At 49.2% G+C, this 10943-nt stretch overlaps 1 protein-coding gene across 5 annotated transcripts in view; it reads right to left on the reverse strand.

Moving 5' to 3' along the window:
* Positions 1-10709, reverse strand: part of PITPNM2 (phosphatidylinositol transfer protein membrane associated 2) — a 94526-nt gene extending 83817 nt beyond the window's left edge. For all 5 annotated transcript variants that reach the window (XM_060691890.2, XM_060691889.2, XM_034428724.3 and 2 more), the window contains exon 1: positions 10315-10709. The gene's annotated coding sequence lies outside the window, so the exon portion shown is untranslated. The remainder of the gene's footprint in view (positions 1-10314) is intronic.
* Between the last annotated feature and the right edge of the window lie 234 nt (positions 10710-10943).

The following is a 10943-nucleotide window of genomic DNA, read 5'->3' on the forward strand; positions in this document are numbered from 1 at the left end:
ATAGATAGATAGATAGGATTGATGATAGATAGAGTTGATTAGATACGATGATATAATGATAGATAGGATTGATGAGATAGATAGATAGATAGATAGATATGATAGGATTGATGATAGATAATAGGATTGATGATAGATAGATAATAGATAGGATTTATGATATAGATAAAAGATAAGATAGATAGATAGATAGATAGATAGATAGATAGATAGATAGATAGATAGGATAGAATTGATTAGATAGATTAGATAGATACATAAATAGAAAGATAGGATTGATTAGATAGAGAGGATTGATTAGATAGATAGATTAGATAGATAGATAGATAGATATAGATAGATAGATGATAGATAGATAGATAGATTAGATAGATAGATAGATAGATAGATAGATAGATAGATAGATTAGATAGATAGATAGATAGATAGATAGATAGATAGATAGATAGATAGATAGATACATTAGATAGATAGATAGATAGATAGATAGATAGATAGATAGATAGATAGATAGATAGATAGATAGATAGAGCTTTGCTGGCTGAGGAATTCTGGGAGTTGAAGTCCCCAAGTCTTAAAGTTGCCAAGGTTGGAGACCCCTGATCTAGAGAATAGAGATTGCTGACTCACAGCAGAATTCGGAGATGACTGATGGACACCAGGAGGGAGAAAAATATACTGTGTGTATATATATATATACACACACTGTATATATATATTGGCATCTTCTTTCACGGCCTTGCAGGCTCGACCCGCCCGCCAAGGCCATACAGTAGCGCCAGAAAATGTCTTGTGTGCTTGAGAGTCTCGCTGTGAAGCCTCTGACGAGCCTCTGAGTCACCGGCAGATTTTCCAAAGATGACTCACCTGTTTGGAAAGCAACATGGCTGCACGACCGATTTGGGGAGGGGGAGGGGTGGAGGGGGCGCAGGAGAAACAGCAAAAGGTCTCCCCGATACTCGACTCTCCTCTCTTTGCAAACGGGCTTGTGTTGTTTTAAAAGCCAGTAAGGTTCATATTAAAAAAATAAATAAAAAATCACCGCCACCAGAATTTGGTTCGATCTTTTTAAGGTTCCCCCAGCATCACAATTGAGCTGCTAAAAAATCTCAGAATTTTCGCCTATGAAACAGAGGTGGAAAAAAAAAATCAGCAATGGGGATACGAATCTTCTTTGTTGTTGTTGTTGTTAGTTGCGAAGTCGTGTCCGACCCATCGCGACTCCATGGACAACGTTCCTCCAGGCCTTCCTGTCCTCTACCATCCTCTGGAGTCCATTGAAGTTCACGCTGACTGCTTCAGTGACTCCATCCAGCCACCTCCTTCTCTGCCATCGTCCCCTTCTTCTCCTTTTGCCCTCCATTGTTCCCAGCATTCGGCTCTTCTCCAGGGAGTCCTTCCTTCTCATCAGGTGGCCAAAGGATTTGAGTTTCCTCTTCAGGATCTGGCCCTCTAAAGAGCAGTCAGGGTTGATCTCCTCCAGGACTGATCGGTTGGATCACCTTGCAGTCCAAGGGACTCGCAGGAGTCTTCTCCAGCACCAGAGTTCAAAGGCCTCCATTCCCAAATTTTCTACACACACACCCAAAATATTTGCAGGCCGACTTTTGGACTGCTTCCAATGTCGACTACAGGACATGCCGAGGGGCTGGGTGTGTGTGTGTGGGGGGGGGTCTGTTCTTTTTTTCTCTTGACGTCACGGCCCTTTCTAAGCACAGCTGTCCAAACATATGCCTCCCCAAAGCCAGCAGCGTGCGTGCCTCAAGCCCCGGACTGGATCCTTGGCTCTCTGCTGGGAGGAATCCACCCCTAAGACCTCTGTCCCCCCGCCCCCCGGAGGGTTCTGAAAATAATGCCTATTTTTTTTTGCAGCCATCCACTGTTAGAACAGGGCGAGGTTATTTACACAGCTTTTTCCATCCTCAAAACTGGAAAGGGGCAACGGAGGTGTGGGGGGGGGCAGTTTATGCGTGCCTCCAGAAAGCAAATCATTGGTAGCTCAGGATTGGAAATGTGGGGTTCTTGGTGCTCTCTGAATTTAGGAGGTTTTCTTGCAGATGTTTCCGTGACCCAACTAGGTAGCATTATCAGTGTTAGAAGGGGGTGGGGTTTGGGAGGAGGGGAGGAGTGGGAGGAAGGAGGAAGCGAAAGGAAAGGAAAGGAAAAGGAAAGGATAAATGAGAGGAGAGGAGAGGAGAGGAGTGGGAGGAAAGAGGAAAGAAGGAAGGAAGAAGGGAAGGGAAAGGGAAAGGGAAAGGGAGAGGAGAGGAGAGGAGAAGAGAGGAGAGGAGTGGGAGGAAGAAGGAAGAAGGAAAGAAGGAAGGAAGAAGGGAAGGGAAAGGGAAGGAAAGAGAAGGAAAGGGAAGGGAAAGGGAAAGGGAAAGGGAAAGGGAAGGATAAAGGAAAGGAAAGGAGAGGAGAGGAGAGAAGAGGAGAGGGGTGGGAGGAAGAAGGAAGAAGGAAAGAAGGATAAAGGAAAGGAGAGGAGAGGAGAGAAGAGGAGAGGGGTGGGAGGAAGAAGGAAGAAGGAAAGAAGGATAAAGGAAAGGAAAGGAAAGGAGAGGAGAGAAGAGGAGAGGGGTGGGAGGAAGGAGGAAGAAGGAAGAAGGAAAGAAGGAAGAAGGGAAGGGAAGGGAAGGGAAGGGAAGGAGTGTGGGGTCCTTGGTGCTTTCTGAGCTTGGTTGTTTTCTTCTGGACATTTCATGACCCAACTAAGGAACATCATCAACATCCATAAAGACATGAACACGGAAAGTGGGTTGCAGACAACGTCCTGCTCTTTGCAACCCAGGTGGCCAAAGGACCCCTTGGCTGGATTCCCACACAGGACAGAATCCCACAAAATTAGCTGAACAGGAGAGCGGCCCACAAACACCTCCAGCCCCGAAACCTCTGCCAACATCCGAGCAGAGTCACGGTGACATGACCTCAAGCCCCTTCACCTTTGGAGTTACGTAAATTCAGGTTGGCATGTGGAGATTATAACGACGCCACAATTAAGGGGAGGAGGGGGGAGAGTGTATAATCCCAGGGTGTAAAACCTGCCCGGTAACAGGGACAAAATAAAAATCGTCCCTACTCATAGGCCACCTCCAGAGCCAGCCTGTTTTTCGTTTCCTTTCGTTTCCTTTCTTCTTTTTTTTTAATACAAGAGTTTTGCTGCATTGTTTTCTCGCACAAAATAATTACTGGGAACTTAAGAGTAAACAATAGGAAACAGCAGGTATATGGAGCGATAAGAGATTGGGGGAAAATAAAATAAAAAAAACCAAAATCACAACAGGTGAAAGAGAATGTAAGGTAGTCCTTGACTTACGATGATTCATTTAGTGACTCTTCAAAGTTACAAGCAGAGGTGGGTTTCAGAACCGGTATTAACCGGTAGCAGAAAATTTTGAGTAGTTCGGAGAACCGGCAAATACCACCTCTGGCTGCCCCCCCCCCCGAGTGGGGTGGGAATGGGGATTTTGCAATATCCTTCCCCCAGGAGTGGGGAGGGAATGGGGATTTTGCAGTATCCTTCCCCTGCCACGCCCACCAAGCACAGCCACCCAAGCCATGCCACGCCCACCAAGCAGAGAGAGAACCGGTAGTAAAAAATTTTGAATTTCACCACTGGTTCTGACCAGTTCTGGAGAACTGGTAGCGGGAAATTCTGTAGTATCCTTCCCCCCAGGAGTGGGGAGGGAATGGAGATTTTGCAGTATCCTTTAACAAAGGTCTCACTTTCGCAACATCCATCCTGAGCTCCGTTTGCGGACGTACGTCGAGGACTACCCTGTAACTAAACCAGGAGTAACCTATGGGTAACTTCACAACTGTGGACTTCAAACTCCCAGAATTCCTGAGGCAGGGGTCATGTGACTTCCCCTTTGGCGACCCTTCCACGGGGAAGCCAGCTTCACTTAACAACCGGGTTACTTAACTCATCAACTGCAGGAATTCACTTAACAACCGTGGCGAGGAAGGTCGCGAAATGGAGCAAAACTCACCTGACACAATGTCTCAGCCAAGAGAAATCTGGCGACGAATTGTGGCCGTAAGCCGGGGACTACCGTACCTGCACTTCACCTAGCCGTTTGCTCCGCCGACGGCTCCCCTCCTCCCTTCAGCCTAAAATTAGGAACCGAGGCTGAACGCCCACCGAGCAGCTGCTCCCCCAAATGACAGCCAGAGTTTGGGCTGGGAGCTGCACGGACTCAGCCAGCACCGCCGAGAAACAGGCTGAGAAAAGCAGAACCTGGAATGCCGTCCCAAAATGATGTCACCTGGAGAAAAAACCTGGAGGGTGGGCCGTGTGTTGGTGGGGGATGCTGCGACAGTTATACGGGTCAGGGCTCGACTTATGACCGCAATTGTAGCCCAACAGTTCTGTTGCTAAGTGAGAAATCTGTCTGTTCTGACCCAGCTCCCCATACACGACAAACCTTCAATGATTCCTTTATTAGGAGCGCCGGCAGCCCCGGCAAAAAGTTTCTCTCTCACCGCAGGCTAACATGTCCGGCCAGCAGGGAGATGAATAAATGTCTGTCACATCTATTCATCTCCGTCCTCTGCCTTTTATCCCCAGAGCTTCGCTAGCAGCAGTGTGTCTTCCGTCCCAAGGACCAGCCCATAGATTTCCACTGCTCTCCTCTCCTCTCCTTCTGTGCATCTGTGCGTAAGGCACTGGACCCAGCTGTTCCTCCTCTTCCTCATCAGCCACCTCCAGACCTGGGGGCTGTTGACTCTCCATCTGAGGGCTGACGGACAGCCCAGGCTCTGCCTCTGTCTCTCTCTCTCTGCCAGCTCCATTCCCTCTTCCCCCTCCGAGCTCCCAGGTTGCCCTGATGCTGAGTCTGACTCCCACTCCTCCTCCTCTGAATCGGCTGCTGGAGGGGCTGGTAGCTGACTGTCTAGTGGGTTTTTTCCTAGTTTACCACCGTTCAGTTGTTAAGTGAATCATCTTAAATTAAGTTGTTAAAAGCTAAAGCTAAGTTGTTAAATTAGCTGCCCTGTTACTAAGTGAATCTAGTTTCCCTGTGGACTTTGCCAGAGAGAAGGCCGCGATCGGGGATGAAGGGACATTTGCAACCATCATAAATGTGGCCAAGCCTCTCTGAATTTTAATCCATTTAATCCATGGGAATGCAGCAAAAAAAAAATCTGAAAAAAAACCAGATAAAGTCCCTTTTTTTCAACGGCGTTGTAACTTCGAACGGTCACTAAACCGACCGTTGGAAGTCGAGGAATACCTGAATCATCCTAAAAGAGGCACACCTCTTTCCCCAAACCGAGAGACCTCTTCCAAGAAATGTTTCATCATCATTTCTTTTTTTTTTTCCCCTTTGAGATTACAAAAAGGCATTCGTCATTTTTATGAGGTGCCTGGAAGGACACCTTTTAAACTAATTAAAGTTGGCAAGTCTTAAAACAGCAACCTTTCCGGCTGGGAGGATCCCACTCCTCACAATGAGTAAACTCACGGATGGATGAAAGGAGCAGAGAAAGGAAACGGGCGATGGCTGAAGTCTGTTGAGTTGGCTGGACTCCTGGACAGTCAAGAGCCGTGCGCCAATAAAATCAAAATAAAAGGGAAGGAACGGGAGAAATATTTGTTCCGAGTCTCACAAAACTGGAGAAAGTGTCCAAACGCTTGGAAGAGATTATTATACAGACCACCCCAAATTAAAAACACTTCCTTGGTGACATTATCGGCGTGGCCCAAAACTAAAAATAGATGAATAATAATTGATGAAAACATTTGATTATCTATGTTTGTGTTTGACTAGTATTGATAATGTTATCTAGCTTGAGTAATGAATTTTTTTTTAAAAAAACCAACAACAACCAAGCTCAGAGAGCACCAAGGATCCTTAAAATAGATTAAAGGTAAAGTTAAAAAGATAAAGGTTCCCCTCGCACATCTGTGCTAGTCGTTCCCTACTCTAGGGGGCGCAGCTCATCTCCGTTTCAAAGCCGAAGAGCCAGCGCTGTCCGAAGACGTCTCCGTGGTCATGTGGCCGGCGTGACTCAACGCCACGGAGGGCTGTTCCCTTCCCACTCAAAGGTGGTTCCTATTTTCCTACTTGCATTTTTTACCTGCTTTCGAACTGCTAGGTTGGCAGAAGCTGAGACAAGGAACGGGAGCTCACCCCGTTACGCGGCACCAGGGACTCGAACCGCTGAACTGCCGACCTTTCGATCGACAAGCTCAGTGTTTTAGCCACTGATTAGATTGCTAATCATCAAGCTTTATTAACCACCTCATTACAAGACCGTTAATTTACACGCAGACCAATTTCAGCATTTAAACTATCATGGCCAAAACTAGCCAATAAAAACCATGGTGACGACGATAGCCGTAGAGACCGCTTCGGCCGAACAACCTGTCTCGCTTCGTTGTTTGCCAGAGAGAACAACTGACAATGCAATTTTTAATTCCCCAATCCAGGTAGGTGGAAGTAATTAAATTAACCACCTACCCACCCCAAACAAAGGAGCAACAGCTGTTACCCGAAGCCGTTCGGAAGGGCTCCTGAAGCAACCATTAAGGGAGAAAAATCCAGATCTGAAATATTAAATAAATAAAAAAAATTCCCTCCCAATCCGCAAGGCAGTTGTGCACAGCGATGTTCATTAAAACCAGCATCCGCTGGGCCTTTAATTAAAAAGTCGGCGATGGGGTTTTAAATATGATTAAGCAACAAAACAGGCTTCAGGATATGGGTGGCTCTTTTGTGGGGGGTGAAGAAAGTTTAATGGTGCGATTTGGTTTTTCCCTTCCTGAGTTTTAGCAACAGCTCCTCTTTCCCCTCTGATGTTTTACATCTCTCTCTCACACATTCTCTCTCTTTCTCTCTGTCTCTTTCTCTGTCTCTCTCTCTCTGTCTCTCTGTTACTCTCTTTGTCTGTCTCTCTCTCTCTCTCTCTCTCTCTCGTTTCTTTCTCTGTCTCTTTCTCTCTCTCTCTGTCTCTGTTACTCTCTTTGTCTGTCTGTCTGTCTCTCTCTCTCTCATTTCTTTCTCTCTGCCACTTTCCCTCTCTTTCTCTTTCTCTCTGTCTCTTTCTCTGTCATTCTCTTTCTCTGTCTCTCTGTCTCTTTCTCTCTGTCACTCTCTTTCTCTCTGCCGCTCTCTTTCTCTGTCTCTGTCTCTTTCTCTCTGCCACTTTTTCTCTCTCTCACTTTCGTCTCTCTGTCTCTCTCTGTCTCTTTCTCTCTGTCACTCTCTTTCTCTGTCTCTCTGTCTCTTTCTCTCTGCCACTTTCTCTCTCTCTCTGTCTCTTTCTCTCTGTCACTCTTTGTCTGTCTCTCTCTCTCGTCTCTCTCTCTCTCTGTCTCTTTCTCTCTGCCACTTTCTCTCTTATTCTGTCTGTCTCTGTCTCTGTTACTTTCTCTCTTTCTGTCTCTCTCTCTCTCTCTGTCTTGCTCTGTCTCGCTCTCTTTCTCTCTTTCTGTCTCTCTTTCTTTCTGTCTCTCTGTCTGTCACTTTCTCTCTCTCTCTTTCTCTGTCTCTTTCTTTCTGTCTCTCTGTGTCACTTTCTCTCTTTCTCTGTGTCTGTCTCGCTCTCTGTTTCTTTCTCTCTTTCTCTGTCTGTCTGTCTTTCTCTCTGTCTCTCTCTCTCTGTTTGTTTGTTTTTAATTAAAGTGCTGGGGGAGGTTAGGATTCCGATAACAAATTGCTTGCTAGAATTTTGTATCTGCGCTTGGGGTTTGTCTTAATGGCAACTCTTTCCAGAAACCAAACCTTGCAATATATTTATTCGTATCTTGCCTTTATTATTTTTTTACAAATAGCTCAAGGCAGCGAATATACCTCCTCCTTCCTCCTCCTATTTTCCCTGCAACGAACGACAAACTCTGTAAGGAGGATGGGGCTGAGAGAGGGAGGGACTGGCCCAAAGTCAGCCAGATGGTTTTTTATGGCTAAGGCGGCACTAGAACTCGCCATCTCCTGGCGATGGGCACAGTCACCAGCCAACATTCATGGTTAAGGTAGGACTAGACTGGGAATTCAAGTCTGGTCTTAGCTGTCAAAGGCTTTGGGCCAGTCTCTCTTTCTCAGCCCAAGAGAAAGGATTGTGGTTGCAGGGAAAATAGAAGGTACAGTGGATATTTTTGCTGCCTTGACTTATTTGTAAAAATAATAAAGAGAGGGAGGGAAGGAGGGAGGGAGGGAGGGAGGGAGGGAGGGAGGAAGGAAGGAAGGAAGGAAGGAAGGAAGGAAGGAAGGAAGGAAGGAAGGAAGATGATAGAGGGAGGAAGGAAGGAAAACCACTGTAGTTTGCAAAGTTAAAAATGAATGGACAAATCAGAGGCACAATTCCACAACCAAGGAGATGCAAAGAACATTTCCAAAATCAATTTTTCTTCCCAAGTCCAACAGCAGTTTAAGAGCCTGTCCATCCACCCCTCAGCTATATTCCTCAAGAACAACAAAGAACAACAAAAGGAATAAAGCACTTGGGTAACACAATCATGTCAAGTCCAGAACCGGTCGATTTGGTTCCGAGTCAGAAGTGCGGGTTGTGAGAACGGATGATTAAACCGTGACTAATGAGATTTCTCCAGCCCATGTGCTGAGCCACGCCGACTTAAAAGCACCGGCTGCCTTCAGCTAAACTCACTAAGCCAAGATCTCAGCAACTCCCACAGGATGTGCTTGTCGGTCTGTGCAAACCAACCTTGATTCCTTCCCAGGAAAAGAAAGAGAGAGAGGGAGGGAGGGAGAGAGAGAGGGAGGGAGGGAGAGAGGGAGGGAGGAAGAGAGAAAGAGAGAGAGGGAAGGAAGGAAAGAGAGAGAGAGAGGGAGGGAGGCAGGGAAGAAGAGAGAAAGAGAGAGAGGGAGAGACGGAGGAAGAAAGAGAGAGGGAGAAAGGAAGGGAGGGAGAGAGAGAGAAAAAGAGAGAAGGAAAAAGGGAGGGAGGAAGAGACAAAGAGAGGGGGAAAGGGAGGGAGGGAGAGAGAAAAAGAGAGAAAGGGAGAGGGGGAAAGGAAGGGAGGGAGGGAGAGAGAAAAAGAGAGAAAGAGAGAGGGAGGGAGGAAGAGAGAAAGAGAGGGAGGGAGGAAGAGAGAAAGAGAAAGAGGGAAAGGGAGGGAGAGAGAAAGAGAGAGAGGGAGAGACAAAGGGAGGGAGGGAGAGACAGAGAGGAGAGAGAGAGAGAGAAAATCTTATTCTAATTTTTGGTTGGTTTTGGTCACCCCTGGCAAGAAAAAGCTGCAGGAGCTTGGAAAGGGGGGGGGGACAAGAGATCATCTGGACAGACCTCCCCTTGTTAAGGTCCAATGCGCCCAGCAAGGCAAGTCTATAAAAACAACAGCCTCATCTCAAACCCACATCTGGCTAGGATTCGCTTAGCCACGTTGAACAAGCATTCACAAGCTAGGTTGGCTTTTCCTGGCAAGGGGGCATCATTGCTCAGCTGAGGAGGGGTCGGTGAGAGGGGGAGAAAGCCTCAAGAATCCCCCTCATTCCAAGGAGGCTGAACCACCCGCCCCCTCCCCAAATCAAACACCAGGTACAACCTCAGCAGCCCCGAGGGGGGCTCTTGCTCCATTCCAGCTGCAGAAAAGGGGGGGGTCAGTCAGAGCAGGGGTGCCAAACGACCCCTCCTCCGAGGGGGAAAGGATATCATATTGGCACCCCCGCCCTTCCCCGGCCCCAAGTGGGCAGGCCCTCAAATCCAGACCCGTTTGGGTGGGTGGGGGGTTTACAAAGTGCCAGCTTTGCAATGGGTCTTCGCTCCCTCTTGAGACCCTCCTAGCTGTTGGGGGGGAGGGGGAAGAAATGCTGGAAATTGCACCCCCTCCAAAGGGGCTTAACTCTTTGCCATGACTGGAATTGGGGGGGGGGGTGGGAGGCTTGGGGTCCTGCAAAGGGTGGAATCGGGGAGGTGGGAGGTTGGGAAAGGGTGGAATTGGGGGTGGGCAAAGGGTGGAATTGGGGAGGTGGGAGGTGGGCAAAGGCTGGAATTGGGGAGGTGGGAGGTGGGCAAAGGCTGGAATTGGGGGGGTGGGCAAAGGGTGGAATTGGGGGTGGGCAAAGGGTGGAATTGGGGAGGTGGGAGGTGGGCAAAGGCTGGAATTGGGGAGGTGGGAGGTGGGCAAAGGGTGGAATTGGGGAGGTGGGAGGTGGGCAAAGGGTGGAATTTGGGGGTGGGTGGGAGGCTTAGGGTCCTGCAAAGACCCCCCCCTTCCACTCGCTTCTCCCACCCGGGGACGCCCCCCCTCCCCCAAACCTTCCCTTCCCTTCCCTTCCCTGCCCCGCGCCCTGCCCAACTCCGGCGCAGCCGCCAGCCCCTTCCCCAGCTCTTAGCCCGCTTGGAAAGCCTCACCTCCACGCCCGGGCATCGCTTCTCTTGGGGGTAGCCCGGCCCGCCGGCAGGCCCGGGCTCGCAGCGCGGCCACCTCCGCCTCCTCCTCCTCCTCCTGCCGCCCCCGCGGGCTAGCGGGCCCTCCTAGCCGGGGTTGGGCGGCCGTCGGGGCTCCCCTGCCCGGCGGGCTCCATGCAAGGAGGCAGCGCCCTGCAGCTGCAGCTGCAATTGCAACCCTTCTCTTCCTGCCTTCCTCCTCCTCTTCCTCCTCTGCTGCTGCTGCTGCTGCGACCGGTTCGACAGCTCGGCCCGGAGGCTTCCAACGGCGGCGGCTCCCACTTCCTCCTGCTTTGCGCGCATTCCCGCTTTGCGGCCGCCGCCGCCGCCGCCGTTGCCAGCGCAGCTGGGTCGCTCCAGCTGCGCCCCGGGGAAGCAAGAGCCGACGGCGGCGGGCGGGCGGCTCTCTGGCGGCTCCTGCCGGCCGCCGCGCGAACTGCAGCTGGGCTCGCCTTTTTTTTTTTCTTTTCTTTTTTTCAATTTGATTTATATGCCGCCCTTCTCCGGAGACTCAGGGCGGCTTACAATGTGCTCAGCAATAGCCTTCATCCTTTTGTGTATATTTATACAAAGTCAGCTTCTCTTTCTTTCTT

Source organism: Pantherophis guttatus, chromosome 17, assembly GCF_059756535.1.
Source record: "Pantherophis guttatus breed Tessera chromosome 17, ASM5975653v1, whole genome shotgun sequence".
NCBI classification, from domain to species: domain Eukaryota; kingdom Metazoa; phylum Chordata; class Lepidosauria; order Squamata; family Colubridae; genus Pantherophis; species Pantherophis guttatus.